Genomic DNA, 19373 nt, shown 5'->3' with positions numbered 1-19373 from the left:
AGTTTTTCAAACAGTTCTAATTTAGATTTTTATTTAAAGAAGAAATCTGAATTATCTGATGAGTTTGTTAAGAGCATGACTAAAAATGTGAGTCATCATCAACCATTTATTCCAATTTTTCCTAAACATCACCATGTGGACATGCGAACGTGTTTTTTATGCGGTCAACAAGGTCATGTTGTGAAGAATTGTAATCAACAGAACTTTCAGAATCTTCATCCTTTTATCAAGGACAAATCTAAACCAATTCCAATGGTTAAGGAGATTCTGAAACGACCAGTGTCTTATGCTGATGATACTCATATTTTGTTCTCTGATGTGAATCCTCGGAAGGTGTTTTATATCAATGAGACACACGGTCAAGTGAAACCAAAATTCATTCCAACTAAACCTATATGTCAAAACAGGAATTTAAACATTGTTCAAGCAGCGTACTTAAGACGAAAGTCTAAGAAGCCTGTAACTTATTCACAAGTGGCTGAACAACAATTGAAAACTGTTAAAGTTAATGATCAAAGAGAAAACCAAAAGGTGCCCAAGACTGAGGCCTGGGCTGCCTTTTTGAACTAATCACTTTTGTTTATGTGTAGGGTTCATCCAAGACCATTTATGATGAAAACTGGATCATGGATAGCGGATGTTCTCGTCATATAACCGGAAATCTCGACCTATTAACCAACGTAAGAAATATTCAAGGAGGTTATGTAGCGTTTGCTGGGAATTCTAGGGGCATGATCACACAAGAGGGTGACATTTCAAATGGTCATATTACTTTTGAAAAAGTAAATTATTATGACAAGGTTGATCATAACTTATTGAGTGTATCGCAGATTTGTGATAAAAAGTACACTACAATATTTACTGACAAAGAGTGTCTTATCTTGAAACCGGGTTTTATTATTCATGAGGACATGGTTGTCATGCGATCACCACGATCAAATGATATTTATGTCTTAAACATGAGTTCTAAGATATCAACATCGATCGAAACATGTTTTGTCTCGAAAGCAACCGAGAAAGACTCGATTCTATGGCATCGAAGAATGGGTCACATTCATGTTAGAAAGATGAATTATTTAATGGCAAATAATTTAGTTGAGGGTGTCTCGTTAAAGAACTTTAAGTTATCTGATCACTGTGTTGCATGCAAGAAGGGCAAACAGAAGAAGAAGACACATCCTTCTAAGTTATTGAATTCCATTAATACTCCTCTTGAATGACTTCATATGGATTTGTTTGGTCCAGTGAATCGTGCGAGTATTTCTGGAGACTGGTATTGTCTTGTAGTGACAGATGATTATTCAAGATATTCATGGGTGTTATTTATGAGTTCAAATGATCAAACACCTGTTTTGGTACAAAACCTTATTACTAAGATCGAATCACTGTACAAACAAAAGGTGAGGAGAATTCGAAGTGATAATGGTACTGAATTCAAAAACACTATTTTGGATTTCTTTTGTATTCAAAAGGGAATTCATCAAGAATATAGTGCACCTTATGTACCACAATAAAACGGTGTTACTGAAAGGAAAAATAGAACTCTGATTGAAGCTGCACGTACAATGCTTTGATTCAAAGCTTTGTAGGACCGATTCGGGACTCGGTTTCCCAACGATTCACGAATACGATTCACGGGGCAACGTGTTAGAGTGCGGAATCCTCTAACACGGCGATTCGGTGGTGATCAACGGGCACGTAGGTACGATTCCTAAAGGGGTTTGACGCCTAGGATTGGAGGAAACGACCAAGAACACGAAGAACGCTTGAGAGAGTTTCTGGAGGCTGCTGGTTCTGTGTTTTACGTGAGTGTGTGTTCTGTTCAGAAGCCTTTGTGAAATTTCCTAAGTAACGTTTATATATCGAAAACTGGTTCGATCGAATGAGTTACCCATTCGATCGAATGAGATCTGGTTCGATCGAATCAGTGACTGATTCGATCGAATCAGCTTCGTTTGACATTTTCAGTACGTTAACTTGGTTTCACGATCGTTGGTTTCTTGTTGAACCAACCTGATAGAACTGGGGACATACATGTGACATTTCATGTCCTAACAAACTCCCCCTTGGAGCCAGTTCTATTTGCTTGTAACCAATCGAGTTCTCTTGCTCGACCGTAACTCCCCCTTGGAGTTATCTCACTCTCTCTTTTCTCAAAACTAGTGGTGCATACGTTGCATCCACAAACTCCTTTCTTCATGGAGTTCTCTCTTTACCAAATGGTACAGTCAGTCAGACTTACCATAGGTTCCGCATATCCTGAGAGGCTGTCAATTGGAAATTTTGGATTAACATTTAAGCACAATTGTATTAGATTTGCAAAATTGACATTAATGCATAATCTATCACAATATTCCAAATCATATTTCATTCAATTCAAAACAATTACAACCAGAAGATTTAACTTTGAATTACAACAAGAAACAAGATAAACGATAGACATGACAATTAATCTTCAGTTTCTTGGGCATACTTCTTCTGTTGTTCTTTCCAATTTGATCCTGCATGTATGTCATAGGCAAAGCAAATCCTAATGACATTTCTGTACGTTAACGCTTGCTTTATGTCTTCGGGAGCGTAAAGAATCTCTGTCTTGTACAACGTATAGACATCCTCCCTTGACAAATTTGTGAGCCACATTGGATCGAAAATACGAATTGTGCTCCAATTTCCATTGTCATTGAGCACAATAACTGCCTCATGCAGTTTTCCATCATAGTACCAATGCCTGAATGATTTGTAGAAGTCCTGCTTCATCTTTCTAAGAGGAATCTTCTTCATTGTGAGTGGTGGCATGTACTTCAAAATAACTTTTGGCCTGTTGGTGATCGGATCGATCTCCTTTTTGCTTAGATATCTCTTCGGCCTTTGTGGTGTGATCATCTTCCATTTTGTGTTGTACTCTTTTCGCAACACATTCTGATAATACGTGGCAAATGGAGATGAGTTGGCGTATAACAGATCAAGATAATTCAGACGGTTCAGATCATGAGTAGGAAGGGTCTTCAAATCAGTAATACGTTGAAAGTATTCAACCCCCCTTTCTCTCTTGACAGCTACGCAGTTAAGATCCTTCAGACATGCCCAAGCGATAATTTCTCCTGAAGTTCTGCGACCCTTCATTTTATATGACGTTGTATGAGGAATGGTCGGCTTCGCTTGTTGTCTGGATCTTATCTTCTCAAGAATAGCATTGAATGCTTTCTTGCATTCCTCGGTTTTCTCTAAAAATTCGGCTTGATCCGCTTCAGAAGGCTGTTCCATATTGTTTGACCTTTCTTCAGCCTTTTTCTGTATTTCCTCCTCTGTTACATTTTGAAAGAAACTTGCAGAGTTAGGAAGATCGTCATTTTGAGACGTATAGTATTCAGGATACTCTTCCTTTGACAAGTCTTCCATTTCAACGTCATCAAATTGAGGGGAATCGACGTGTGAGGGATCAGTGGCCGTAGATGATGATGATTCAGGTGTAGCAGCAGAAGAAGACGTTTGTTCTATTGGAGGCAAAGCCAGATACTTGCCTGTTTCTACGTTGGATAACTCAAACATTTGTTCCAATTCTTCTTCTGTGAAATTATGAGAAATTTCACCTTCTTCCAAGTCTCCACTTGCGAAGTTTCGCTGCTCATTTGGATTGTCCAGTAGAAACGTGAAAAATTCTGCTGCAGTTTTTGATTGCAGCGGTTGGACATTAAACGGATCATCATCACCTGTTTGATTAAACAAACACAATGTAACAACAATTTTAAGTAAACATATGTAATATCATAAACATGAAATACAATATCATTACATATAAAACTGAGTTTATACAAAAATCATCATTTAACAAGATTTAACATTTAAATCCTCACTACATTCACTCAATTCACTCTTTAATACCTTCACCACCATCATCTGAAGAGTCAAGTTCGTCTGTGTCCACATCAACATTTGTTGGACCTTCCAAACGTAGAACATCTCCTTTCAGTTCTGTTACTTTCGCCTCAAGGCTTAGATTCGACTCTCGTAGTTCCTTGATAGAAGAGCCCTGTTCGGCGACAGTCGCATTCAGCTGAGTGTTTTCAATTCTGAGCATGTCGTTTTCGGCTTGAAGTTTGGCAATCTGCTCATCTTTCAGTCGATTTTGCTCTTCTTGCCGTCTATTCAGCTCTTCTTGCTCAGTCTTGAACATGAACATCTTCATCATTGCCTTGTGAAGATCAGCTAGTTCTGTTGCAACCTGAGGAGGTATAGACATTTCTGGTTGAGGTTGAGTAGTCGGTTGTGGTGCTGATTGTGTTGCTGGTTGCTGTGTTGGTGGCGGTGCTTGTTGAACGGGAGGAGCAGCAGACGAAGTCCCAACTGATTGTAACGTTGGAGGACGTGGGAGATCAGAAAATAAACTACGATACTTCCTTGTAACCTTCTTCTTTTGACTCTTCGCAGGCCTTTCTTCGCCCGCAATTATATCGGCCAGTTGCTCCTCGGCCCTAACCTCACCAGCAAAGTGCACATCCGATGCACTTGCTTCATCACCAGCATCCAGATCCTCAACGTTAAAGAATGAATCAGCCTCTTTTTCGGCATCTGTTCTGGTGTCTGCCGGTACCCCGCCTCCTCCTCAGTGTCAGACTCGTCGCTGGTTTTCTGATAAGGTAAGTTCTCGACGTCTGAATCACTGGCGGCATTCCTCCACTTCCTCTTCGGAGGAGCCTTGTAAGACGGATTTGCCACGTGCCCAAAACACCTTTTGTGTGGTGGCCTTGTGGGGCGGTCCTTGTATGATTTTAATCGGTTGAGGGTTTCGTTCTTCATGTGGTCCAGTTTCACCACATCACCCTCATTTTCTTTCAGTAAACCCGGAGCTTGACTATCGACGATCATTTGCACAAATCGCGGGTACTGTAGAAACTTCTCACCCGCCCCTTGTTTTATTGTAAGATTCTCCACCATATGGCTGAAGGTCATCTGCGAGAAGTTGTAGGGGCGGTTCATCACTAATGCAGCCATTGTAAACTGCATGCTTTCCCTCAATTTGTCAAAACTTGTTCTTTGAGGCCCTAAGCAGTGCATCACCACGTGTGCCAGATATTTGAACTCTGGACACAGATTGGCTTTATGGAGTAGACCGGCATTTAGGTCACCGTCGTACTTCATTCTGGCAAAACAGCCTCTGGTTCCAGCAGGATGTAACACAGTAGGATCTGAATCAGAATCAACAAACCCACAGACTTCCCTAAGGATTTGGGCAGATACAACAATTTCGTGCCCTCTAACAGTGGAGCGAATTACCGACGGCACAACTGTTTTGTCGTGCGTGGCATTCCTCCAGAATTCCTGTTGAACTGACATGACGGGTTCAACTACCCTAGAGATAGGTCCGTGAATCCTGGACCGTTTCAGAAATTTGATCATGGTTGCAAAGTCTTTCCCATGGCTTGCCTTTTCGTCAAGAAAGGCTACAATGTTGTGCTTGATTGATGTTTTGAAAGGCACAAAAACTTCTGCAACTTCAGCCATTTTATCTGCAAACATAAACGTGTTAGAACGAACAGATATCAAAAAGACTGAATGCGTTTAACATTTTCAAACTTTCTGGACTGGTTCAATCGAATGAGTAAAGATTCGATCGAATGAGCTACTCATTCGATCGAGTGAGATCTAGTTCGATCACAGACAGTCGAATGAGATAGATATCACCTTTGACCTCTGATTCGATCGAACTACTGACCGAATAAGTCTCATTCGATCGAACAAGAGACTCGTTCGACCGAATAGACTGATTCGACTCCTTCAAACAGCAGCCCAGAATTTGAAGAATCCCGATCGAAATTTTCAATCGTTTAAACTATACACAACACACAGATAGCATCGGTTGAGGTTTGTGACCATTTATCAACATTAAACTACAAGTTTTAAACGGTTAAAAACAGTTTATTGTGCGTTTCTTTCTAATGTCCGTTTCCGAGAACAAAACGACCAAAAACTTGATCAAAACACGGTTATAATCCAAAAAATCTTACATATTTGTGATGTACGTGAAAAACCGAGTAAGATGAATGGATCAAAACGAGGGATTCGCGAAAACGATTTTGAGAGCAATTTTCTGGAAAATTTTTCGAACTATTCTGACCGATCGAATGAGTCTGAGTATTTATACTGTTTCTGGACTCATTCGATCGAATGGACTTGTTCGATTGGACCAATCAATCGAATGTGAGTCTATTCGATCGAATAAGTCTCTCGCAACACCTCTCATTCTCACAACAACTGACTCGATCGAATCGGCTCATTCGATCGATTTATTCAATCGAATAGCAACATATTCGATCGAATGAGGGAAAAACTTTGAAAAAATAAACTTTTAAACTTTTTATTCCCCGCCATCGACCGTGGTGCCTTTGAACATGCAAGAAAACATAAACTTTTGACACTTGGTTAGTTTTCTTAGACATTTTCCGATAATGAGAGCTTAGTTCCTACAGAACATATAGACCATAAAACATTAGTAAACACACGGAAAAATATCAGGCACAACCATCTTTGGGTTTTCTTGCCACTTCTTCTTTCTTTCATGCACAGCCGGTTGCGCAGATAAACATTTAGCAACCTGCATGAAGTTTTCTTTCATTCCTACACACTGGATAAACATTTAGTAGGAATAGACAGGGATCAGACTACCTGTCACGATGATTTCTCATCGATTTTCAAACAACCAGAACTAAATAAAATGAAAAATAAATAGAAATAAAATCTTTTTGGTTTTTTTTTTAAAGTATTTACAGGGAGGGACATGGATCAGACTACCTGTCACTGGATGATTTCTCATCAACATTAAAGCAGAATAGAAGTAAAAATAATTCAGAATAAAAACCTTTTTGAATTTTTTTTATAATATTCAAACTGAAATAAGCAACTGTACAAAATTTAAAGTACAATATTTTTGGTTGAGAATGATCTATAATAAGAAATCATACAGACTTATTTGACTATCTACTGAGACTTTTCGAGATTTTTCACATGTTTTTGATTTTTCTTAATAAAAGAGTATACAATATTAAACTAGACATAATGAACATTCTTTTTGTGAGAAAGATCCGAACATGGGATCAGTACTGACATTGTAGCACTCAGTAAGTTCAATATAATTTCTTTTGGTCGATACATATTACCGATGCGATTATGGGTATATTTGTCCATTTAAACTTAAACAAACATCCTCTCGTCTGTCAATGACCATTTGATAATTGCTTGTGATCACAGCTATGTATCCCACCATATTTTGATTGACTCATGTAGGACCTCACAACATATTGAACAGTCAAATCGGCGCATCTTAATTTTGACAAACTACCATAAGCTTATAGGATCCCCTTTGTTCACTTAGACATGTTTTTCACATACGTGTTCGGTATTCATCTACTTGTCCCAAAATCATTTATTTTATTTTTTTCAGGAGATATCCAAGTTATCAGCGCTGTCCAGGTCGATACTTACGTATCACAGAGGGAGATAATAACTTTAGATATACCAGCATGGAAGAGCGCTGTCCAGGTCGATACTTACGTATCACAGAGGGAGATCATTCCAAAACCGGTGGAGCATAAGATATTTAATACAGATATCCAAGTTATCAGCGCTGTCCAGGTCGATACTTACGTATCACAGAGGGAGATAATAACTTTAGATATACCAGCATGGAAGAGCGCTGTCCAGGTCGATACTTACGTATCACAGAGGGAGATCATTCCAAAGCCGGTGGTGTATAAAATATTTAATACTCCTCCTTAATCAACGCATAAAGCATATGATTTAGAAGGGACTTTCGATGAAAGCAGACCTGCAACACGAAGATCTAACATTCTTTAAGAATTCAGGTTTTGGGGGAACCAATTTGGGCCGATGGTAATTCGTGTACGCGTGATAAGACATATCCTCAATTGATATTGGTCTTTAGACAGTGACGTCTCGTCAATTTATTTTAGATGTACACCCATAGCTTACAATCTAAATGATTTAGATAGGTCAAATCCAGACTCAATTCAGTAAGATAAGCCTACCAATATATCACATTAGTACTATGCATGACCAATTTTTCACTTTATATCTTTTTAACATCATGCTACTGTCAGTGTGCCATCACTTCCCAAAGGTTGGATACAATTTCTCATTTTCTGATTATTTGAATGTTTTTGGATTTTTTCAATATAAGGAAAATGAAAATAAGCTATACAGAAATGAAAATCTTTTTGATGTCTCAGTATGATAGCGTCTGTGTACTATCATCTTTCTTGTAACAAGATCAACTTCTCAAAATTTTAAAATTTTTGATGTTTTTGGGTTTTTGTATTTTATATTGTTTTTGGTTTTTCTTGAAACCTTTCTCCCCCTAAAAATTATAAAAACAAAATCTTTTTGGATTTTTTTCAAATTTTTAAGAAAAGAAAAAATGAAAAACAATTTAAATGATATCTTCAGGAACATCATCTGATTGACGTTTAACGCCGTTGATCTCTAGCAAATATAAAAACCGTGGTTTGTCAAATGCTTTAGTGAAGAGATCAGCGCGTTGTTCCTGAGTGGGGATTTTTACCACATCGATTAACTTCTTTTCGTAACAGTCACGAAGGAAGTGATATCGAATTTCGATGTGTTTCGTTTTGCTAAATTGGACAGGATTTTTGGTAATTGAAATTGCAGCAGAATTATCAAGATATATGGGAGTAGTAGAACATTCAATACCGTAGTCACGCATCTGTTGCTGAATCCAAATAACTTGAGAACAACAACTGGCAGCCGCTATATATTCCGCCTCAGCTGTTGAAGTGGAAACTGATGTCTGCTTTTTGCATTGCCACGTTACTAAACGACTTCCAAAGAACTGACATCCTGCTGTGGTTGATTTGTAATCGAGTTTACAACCACCATAGTCCGAATCACTATACGCATGTAGATCAAAGTTATCATCATGAGGATACCAAAGACCCCAATCTGGAGTACCCTTCAGATAACGCAAAATTCTTTTGACTGCAATAAGATGGGAGACCTTCGGCTTTGACTGGTAACGTGCACAGAGACACGTAGCAAACATTATGTCCGGCCGAGAAGCAGTCAGGTACATTAGAGATCCGATGATCCCTCTATAGTGAGTTGGATTGATCAATTCACCCTTCTCGTCAGGATTAATCCCGTGATTAACCGCTAACGTAGTTCCCTGTGAAGAGGAACTCAACATCTCGAACCGTTTCAAGATGTCATTGACGTATTTTGTCTAGTGAATGAAGACACCGGAGTCTGTTTGATCAACCTGAAGTCCTAAGAAGAACTTCATCTCACCCATGGAGCTCATTTCAAATTTTTCTTGCATCACTTGTTCAAACTCCTTGCATAGTGTTTTATTCGTGGACCCGAAGATGATGTCGTCCACGTACACTTGTACCATAATGAGATCTCCTTCTTTCTCCTTTGTAAATAACGTGCAGTCGATCGTTCCTCTTCTGAACCCGTTGTTCAAAAGGTGTTTGGATAGTTCCTTGTACCAAGCTCTCGGGGCTTGGTGAAGACCATACAAAGCCTTGTTGAGCAGGTAGGCTTTGTCCTTGTGATTTGGGTCTTCAAAACCTGGAGGTTGTGCCACATATACGGTCTCTTCGATGTGACCGTACAAAAAGGCACTCTTGACGTCCATCTGATATACTTTGAATCTCTTGAAAGACGCATACGCCAGGAACATCCGGATTGCCTCCAAACGCGCAACCGGAGCATACACCTCATTGTAGTCTAGGCCTTCGATTTGCCTAAACCCTTGGACCACCAGGCGGGCTTTGTTGCGAACAATCACTCCACGATCGTCGCGTTTACATTTGAGTACCCACTTAGTGCCAATTTTCTTCTGTCCTTTGGGGAGATCCACCAGCTTCCACACACCAAGTCTCTTGAACTGCAATAATTCTTCTTGCATGGCTGAGACCCAGTTAGCGTCTTTCAATGCATCGGTGATGCTGTTTGGTTCTTCTTGTGCTAAGAAGCATTCATGGGCATTTAGCGCAACTGATCCTGACTCCATCATTTCAGTGTAGAGTCCAAAATTCAGCTGTCGACGTGTTTTGACACCCTGTTGAATGTCCCCTATAATGTTGTCTTGTGGATGATCACGTTCAGTCCTAACCACCGGATTGTCAGGAACGACAACATTTTGTTCCAAGTTAGTTAAGTTCGGCTCAGGAACTGGAGCGGTTGGTGCCTCTGAAGTAGACGTTAGAGGCTGTTCTGCATTTGGCGCTTCTTGATTTGACGATGAAGGTTGTGGAGTAACCAGTGTCGGCGCCGAATGTACATCATCTGCTGCTGATTCATCTTCAGAGTCAGATTCGGATGACTCTTGAACTTGCTCGCTAGACTCTGTGGAGGAAGACGATGATGGACCAGGATGAGGTGAAGATTGCTGTGATTCATCAGGAGGTGCATTTTGCGCCTCATACATCATCTGAATAGCAACCTCATACAGATTGAATGACTTGAACAATTTGTCAAAATCAAACAACCAGTCTTCTCCTGACCCCTTGGCTGGTTCTGTATAGCGTTGAACGTCGACATGGTACCATTCTTCAACTAATTTTGTTGATCTGTTGAAGACCCTTTTGAGAGGTACACTGTAACCCAGAAAATAGCCGTTGATGATCTTCTCCTCGAACTTATTATCGACTTGCCTTTTAAGTAACGTGCAAAGAGCTCCAAATGGTTCCAGGTGCTCTAAATTAGGCCTCCTTAGTTGAAGAAGCTCGAAGCTTGTCTTGCCGTAGCGCTTGACAATGCCTACCCGATTCAATGTGAAACAGGCGTTGGCAATTGCCTCACTCCAAAACGTGACAGGCAACACTGAGTCTGCTAACATTGTTCTAGCTGTCTCGATTAACGTTCGATTTTTCCTTTCAGCAACCCCGTTCATTTGAGGAACGTACGGGGCACTGAACTCCTGAACAATGCCTCTTTCTTTGCAAAAGTTTTCAACATTCGCATTCTTAAACTCTGTCCCGTTATCTGAACGTATTCTCCGAACCTTCAGATTGTACTGTGACTCAAGAGTTGTAACCAGCAGATTTATGCACCCAAATGTCTCGGACTTTGCTTTCAAGAAAAACACCCAAGAGAATCTCGAATATTTATCAGTAACCACTAGGCAGTATGAGTGCCCAGAGATACTCTTGACGCTTATTGGGCCAAAAAGATCCATATGAAGGAGTTCCAATGGTATATCAATCGAGTGGAAACTCTTAGACTTGTGGGACCTTTTTACTTGCTTTCCCGCTTTGCACTGCACACACGAATCAGGGAGACGGAAACTTCTCAGATTAACTCCCTCAACTAGCCTGTTGTGCACAAGCTTATTCATGTTCCTGACATTAATGTGTCCCATCCGTTTATGCCATATGACAGTATCACGTTCGGATGCCTTGGACACAAAACATGTCGCCGTTGGAGACGATGACCCTGCCTTAGCCATATCCAGAATGTAGAGATCACTCTGGCGTGCGGCTGATATTAAAACCTTGTCTTCAGGAATGGTGAATTCCTTAGCCAAGATGTGGCAGTCTCGGTCATCAAACATAACTTTGAAACCCTTGTCGCAGATTTGACTTATCGACAACAGGTTGTTCTCCAACTCCTTGATGAAATTAACCTTATCAAACGAAATTCGCCCATTTGAAACAATTCCTTGGGCCGTGATGTAACCACCTTGAGTTCCTGCAAAGGAAACTGCACCTCCTTTTATCTGTCTGACACTCGATAGGAGATTCATGTTTCCAGTCATGTGCCTGGAAGCTCCTGAGTCGATGATCCACATGTTGAATCTTGGATCATAAAGAGCAACCTGCACACAAAAAGCAAAAGGTTTAAACATCATTGGAAACCCAAGCCTTTATGGTCTTGGGTTTTCCATTATCGTCACGAATTAACAGTTCAATCCATTTACCCTCATTAACACTGTTTTCTGGTTTGACATTGTTATCAACAGTGTTGTTTTTCTTTTGATTCCAACTGTCAGTCTTCTTCTTAGCATGTTTGACATAGCTGGTTGAAGACTGACTTTCACTTGTTGAAGTGGAAACACTTGGGTTTGAGGGATCAACAACTTTTTTTTTAACATTTTGATGTTGTTGTTGGTTCGGTGATCTGTGTGGTGAGGTTGGCTGAGGTTTCCTAGGAGAAACCGACCGCGGTGTGTGAGACCGAGTTTGACTTTGAATGTCAACGGTCGGTCGCCTCATAGGAGTTGACTTGACATATCTAGGATCCAGAGTTGATATGTATTGCTTAGGATCCGTGTACTTGTAGCAGAATCTTGCTATATGGCCAACCTCTCCACATGGGAAACAGTAGTTTCTCCCTCTTTGACGTGGTGGAGAGTAATGACTTTGTTGTTGTTTGTTACCATAGTACCCCTTGGATTTGACATTTTGGGGTGAGGTTTGTCTGGGAGGGGGTTTTGAAAAATTATGTTTTTCATTAAAGTTACCCTCCTTGACAAACTGGGTACCATGTTCCACATGCACTTTCTCAGATTTATGATTAAACTTGTTCTTCTGAGAATTACTTGTTGTTGCCTTTGATTTAGATGTGGATGGGCCTGACTTAGTTGTGGAACCTAAGTCTGTGGCAACAACATTTGGTTTTGGCTTGGTCTCAGGAGCCGGGTCAATGACTTCTTTACCCTTGGACTTTGAAATTTGTTTTGTGTCCTCGGGTGTTTTAACATTTGAGTCATCTTCTGGCACAGCTCCTGGTGTGCTCACAAATTGGTTCAGCACTGGGGGTGGGACATTGTGATATCCCACACCTCTTTCCTTTTTGCACCGGAACTCGGGGATAATGTGTTCTAGCAAATAAGAGGAATTGGAGTAACTCTTTAACTTGAAAGTCAATGATTCAAGATCAGCTTTTGTGTTCTCCATTTCCTTTTTCAAGACATTATTTTTATTGATATGAAAGTTTATAGAGTCTTGTTGATTTAGAACACATATCTCCAATTCCTTGTTCTGACGCTTAAGGCTATCAACTTTTTCTTTAAAAGCAGACTCTTTCTGCTTCCAAGCCTTGTTTTGAGCAAGAGCGTCAGTCAGTTCAATTAAAGATCTTGAGGCTGCTTGTTTATAAGCCTCGAGATCTTCAATTCTCTCTTTCAGAGAATGAATTTCTTGTTCAGACATTTCACATTTTAAACATTTGGTATTTTCTGGTTTGGGAGTAGTAGGGTTAGAACTTACCTTGGCATCATTTGACGTCTCTGCGATGAACGCAAAGTAAAGATTCCCTGCTCTTTCCAGAAAAGATGCAGAAGTTGCTTTTGACAGTACTTCGTTGACTTCTTCAACAGTAGCAGCTTCTGCAGGAATTGTTGAACTTGGAGATGATTGAGGAACATTTGACTCTTTTGCTTGATCCTCCTTAATCTCCACTGCTGACACTTCAGCTTCATGCTCTCCTTCATTTATTTCAGTAGCTGGCTCCTCGACAATGTATTCTTCATCAGTTGAGGAATCATCAGACCCAGATTCTGAGTCTTGATCCACAATGGTGATGTCAGCCATGTTAATGCTGAAGTTCCAGGACTCGCCTTCATCACCTTGAACAGCAAGAGCAGTTTCATTGTTGATGTTGGCGTTGTTTGCTGCTGTTTGATTCTGAGGGACCAGTTGTCTCTCATTGTTGATATTTGCAGCGGCTGCAGCAGGAGTAGATGAAGTTGAAGTAGTTCGGAAGGGATATTGGTGACATTCCCTCTTTGGTTTAGAGCACTCCTTGGCAAAGTGACCAAGTTCGCCACAGTTGTAGCATTTAACTTTTGTTTTATCAAAACCAAACTTGGATTTATTATTGATTGAAAGGGCTTGGCCTGTTTTCTTAGCCCACTTTCTGGCCCTACGGAACGCGCTGCCAAGTGCCCACATGATGTCGATGCGTTCCATATCGTCTTCATCTAGCTGTTCATAGTCATCGCTGTCCAGATGACTGTTGCCAAGTTTACCAGCCACCATTAAGCTGTATGATTCAATTATTGTGCCAAACGTTGCCATATGTTCTTTGGCAACTTCCACCGTTACCTTTCCCAAGCCTTCAGTGTTTAACGTTGCCTTTTCAGTTGACTTGGGTCCGGAGTTAGAACTTGAATTTCCGGAATTTGATGTTGGTGGTGCAGAAGATCTCGTTTCGGTCCCCTTAGATTGATTTGACATTGAGGAGACAAACGCAGTCTTCATTGGAGCATGGTCATTTGAATCTGACATTGGTGATTTTGACATGTACAGCGACTTGTCATATGTTGCTCTGGGTTTCCTGGAGGATGCTCTTAATTCAGCGTCTTCCTGTCTGATTTCTTTTATAAAGTCAGAAAGAAGAATCGTCTCCAATTGATGACTTCTTCTCATCATAGTCAGGAAGGTGTTCCAGCTTGTTGGGAGTCCTTGAGCGAGACATCTAACCTTTTCAGTCCCTGTTGTTTTGACATTATAAGACTTTAGCTCTGACATAAGATGATAGAATCTTGACAGCAACGATTCAATGTCTTTGCCGGATTCTGGACCAAACAAATCAAATTCACGCTTTAGCTCCCGTGCGTGAATTTCTTTTAGTGACTCAGATCCTTCGCATCGTTCTACCAGTGCGTTCCAAAGAGTTGACGCTGTTGTGAACTGGTTAAATTGATGGAAGAGATCGCTGGAGAGAGCTTGAGACAGTAAAGAGAAGGCTTTCTTCTCAGCATCAAAGGCTATCTTTTGTTCTTCTGACAGCCTAAAGTAGCTCAGGCTTTCACCATCATCGTTTGTAGGATGCACCCACGTTGTCTGAACCGCTTCCCATAGTCCAGGATTCACACCTGTGATATGAATCTGGAATCTTGTCTTCCAGGTAGTAAACTCATTGAGTGCCATCAACTTTGGAGGCTTGTTAAAGCTTCCAGATTCTGAATCACTCTCAAGGATCGATTGGATCCTTTTGTTTGTACTTGAACTGGCAGACATGTTTGCTTCTTTGTTTTACACTTTGATCTGTAAACACTTAACAAATAACGTTAGTAACAAAAGTGTCAGTCAATTCTAGTGAAAAAGTTCACTTGAAAAGACTGAAAAATAATTGAAAATTTGCTAAGTATTGAGAAATCAGCCTTTTAATCGAATGTGTTCTGATTCGATCGAATGTGTTCTTTATTCGATCGAATGTGTCCTGATTCAATCGAATGTCTGACTGATTCACTGTTCTGGTCTTCTGAAGCTTATCCGATCGAATATGATCTTGTTCGAGCGAATGATGTGACAGGTTCGATCGAATGAGTGTCCGGTTCGATCGAAAGGGTTCTGGCAGTCGAATAAGAAAGAGATTGAATGGGTGGATCGAATATGAGACTTGTTCGATCGACTGGATGCAGGTTCGATCGAAAGGATGAATTTGATTCGATCGAATGGACTTGGCGCAAATCACGGCGGGAAAAACTAATTCGGTCAAAATTCAAACTGGTTCGATCGAATAGAAGGCTTATTCGATCGAATGAGTTCCAAAAATACGACTTGTTCGATCGGGATTTTCGGAATTTCCAAACTTAGAAGATTTGACCAGATTTTCGGTTTTAAAATCACTAACACGAATCCTAATTGATTTAGAAGCAAAATAGGACTCTTTTAAGTGTTTTAACACTTAAACAAACAAGCAAACACATAAATATGGATCAAACATTTAAAAAACGAAGAACACTTTGAATGTTCTTGATAAAACCCGAAATTTTAAGAACAAAAATTTGATGATTTAGACGTGTAAACCGAACACAAATGATTAGAATTGATTGAAAATCAATAAACCAACAATTTTAACATCAAATTTTAAGATCAAAAACCAAAATATATGACTTTTTATGAGTTTTTGATAAGAACACTAAGAACACCAAGAACAAAAACACTTGTTTTCGAAAATTTTTTCAAGCAAAATATATGTTTTTGACAAGAAAAACACGAATATCACCACGAATCTTTCGTGAATCAAGAACCTTAAGCTCTGATACCACTTTGTAGGACCGATTCGGGACTCGGTTTCCCAATGATTCACGAATACGATTCACGGGGCAACGTGTTAGAGTGCGGAATCCTCTAACACGGCGATTCGGTGGTGATCAACGGGCACGTAGGTACGATTCCTAAAGGGGTTTGACGCCTAGGATTGGAGGAAACGACCAAGAACACGAAGAACGCTTGAGAGAGTTTCTGGAGGCTGCTGGTTCTGTGTTTTACGTGAGTGTGTGTTCTGTTCAGAAGCCTTGGTGAAATTTCCTAAGTAACGTTTATATATCGAAAACTGGTTCGATCGAATGAGTTACCCATTCGATCGAATGAGATCTGGTTCGATCGAATCAGTCACTGATTCGATCGAATCAGCTTCGTTTGACATTTTCAGTACGTTAACTTGGTTTCACGATCGTTGGTTTCTTGTTGAACCAACCTGATAGAACTGGGGACATACATGTGACATTTCATGTCCTAACAAGCTTCCTATTCAATTTTGGAATGAAGCAGTGAACACAACTTGTTATACACTTAATCGGGTTCTAACAGTAAAGCGACTCAAGAAGACAAGCTATGAAATATTGAATAACAGAAAACCTAATTTAAAGTACCTGGAACCATTTGGGTGTCCGTGTACAATGTTGAAGAAGGATTCGGGTAAATTTGATGAAAAGGCTATCGAAGGATATTTCTTGGGATATGCGTCTCCAAAGAAAAGAGTATTTAATTTTACATCTGGCTGTGTTGAAGAATGGTACCATGTGGACTGTCAAAAGTACACAACTCCTTCTCAAGGGAAAGGTCCAGACTGGATAGTTTATTTAATTCGTTTACTCCTTCGACTGAACACATCGATGAAGATCTGGTTAGAGCATACTTTGAAGAACACTTGAACATTCCAAGCTCTTCAAGTTCTAATGCAGATGAAGTTCAACCCGATGCTACAACTGAAGAATCTCAAGTTGTTCCTCTAGTTGTTATTGATAGTGCTTCTACTTCTTCTGATGATGATCAAGCTGAGATTCAAGTTATTGATCTTGATAGTGATAATGCTTCATCTCCCGAATTGGGTGAACATTACACTAATTTATTTGATAATGTTGTTGTTCCTGAAAATCCTACTCTTCGGATTCATGGATATCATCCACAGGGCAATATCATTGGAGAACTTGATGTGGGCGTCCGTACACGTCATCAAGTTGCTTCGTCAAGCGACAATAACGTATTGTGTGCTTACACTAATTTACACTCTTCGGGAATTGTGAATATTGCTAAATTCAATTGCTTTCTATCTCAAGTTGAGCCAACGACAGCTCGTAAGGCACTTGAAGATCCTTCTTGGGTAGAAGCTATGCAAGAGGAATTACAGCAGTTTGCACGATTGGGTGTTTGGGATTTAATAGACAAACCTGCAAGAGTCAAGAAAGCTATTCCGACTAAGTGGGTATTTAAATGTAAAAGGACGATCGCGGGGTGATTGTCAGAAACAAAGCACGTCTAGTGGTGCAAGGTTTTCATCAGCAAGAGGGTATTGATTATACTGAGGTATATGCTCCAGTTGCAAGATTAGAGTCGATTCGAATCTTCCTGGCTTATGCTGCTTACAAGAATATCAAGGTTTATCAAATGGATGTTAAAAGTGCTTTTCTCAATGGTGAACTACATGAGGAAGTGTTTGTTCAACAACCACCTGGTTTTGAAGATCCTGATTATCCAGACCGTGTTTACTGTTTAAACAAGGCCCTGTATGGTCTACATCAAGCCCTGAGAGCTTGGTATGGCACGCTCGCCGACCATCTGACTGATAATGGCTTCAAACGAGGAACTGTTGACTGCACTTTATTTCATAAAACTGTTGGTGATGATCTTCTTCTAGTCCAGATTTATGTTGATGATATTATTTTTGGGTCTACAAACGACACTTTATGTAAGGAGTTCGAGAAGTCCATGCAAACAAAGTTCGAAATGAGCTCGATGGGAGAGATGAATTTCTTTTTAGGGCTGCAGGTTCATCAATCTGATAAGGGAATCTTTATTCATCAGACTAAATATGTGAACGATGTCTTGAGCCGATTCAAGATAACTGCCGGAAAAATCCCTTCAACTCCTCTTCCTATGGGTCACAATTTATCACCGGATGAATTGGAGGATACCGTTGATCCGACCCTTTATCGTGCTATGATTGGTTCTCTAATGTATTTAACTGCTTCTCGACCCGACATAATGTTTGCTGTTTGTGTGTGTGCTAGGTACCAAGCTAGTCCCCGAGTGACTCACCTGGCAGCGGTCAAGCGTATTTTGCAATATCTTCGGGGAAATCCTGACATCGGGTTATGGTACTCCAAAGATAATACTTTCGATTTTACCGCCTATTCAGACTCAGATTATGGAGGATGCAAGATCAACTTCAAATCAACGATTGCTGGATGTCAATTATTAGGAAACCGGCTTGTTTCCTGGCAGTGTAAGAAGCAGACAACGGTCTCTACTTCAACCGCCGAAGCTGAATATGTTGCAGCCTCGAGTTGCTGTTCCCAGGTTCTGTGGATACAACAACATCTTTGCGACTACGGTTTGAAGTTTCTTACTACTCCCATCTTGATTGAAAATTCTGCTGCGATTAGTATCACCAAGAATCCCGTACAACATTCTAAAACGAAACATATCGAGATTCGATATCATTTTATACGGGATTGTTATGAAAAGAAATTAATTGATCTTGAGAAAGTACACACTGATTTTCAAAAAGCCGATCTATTTACCAAAGCGTTTGATAAAACACGTTTTACTTTTTTGCTTGGTTTAAATGGATTGAAGACCCTTGCTGAGATCCTAAAATTAGGATAATTATTTTTTTTTCATCGCTTTATAGATTTAGTCTTATTTTTTTATGTTTTAGGATTTAGGGGGAGAAATCTAGAAAATACAAAAAGAATGTGTTTTCGTTTGTATAGATAAAATCCAAAAACATTAAAAATTAAAGAAAAATTCAAAATATTGTAATTTCTGTTCTTTAATGTTTTTCCTTTAAATATTTAGAAAAACCAAAAACATCTTAAAAATTCTGAAAAACCAAAAAGAATGTGATTTATGTTTTGTACAGAAAAATCCGAAAATTCAAAAAGATTGTGAAGTTTATTTTGTTTATAAGAAAATTGAAAAAGACAAAAATATTGTGGTTTTAAAGTTTGTACAGAGAAAAACCAAAAAGATTTTTAGATTATTTTCTCGCTGAAAATTATGTCGGTTATTTAAGTTTGTGAAGCATGCTTGCATGTCTTGGTCCTATGATTCACTTGTGAATTGAAGGTTAGCCATTTATTTATTCACTTAAGTTAACTG

This window comes from Bidens hawaiensis, unplaced genomic scaffold, assembly GCF_021521415.1.
Source record: "Bidens hawaiensis isolate Kalapana, Puna unplaced genomic scaffold, B.hawaiensis_p1.1 tig00029037_1, whole genome shotgun sequence".
In the NCBI taxonomy this organism is placed as follows: Eukaryota; Viridiplantae; Streptophyta; class Magnoliopsida; order Asterales; family Asteraceae; genus Bidens; species Bidens hawaiensis.
This window is presented reverse-complemented; position numbering follows the sequence as displayed.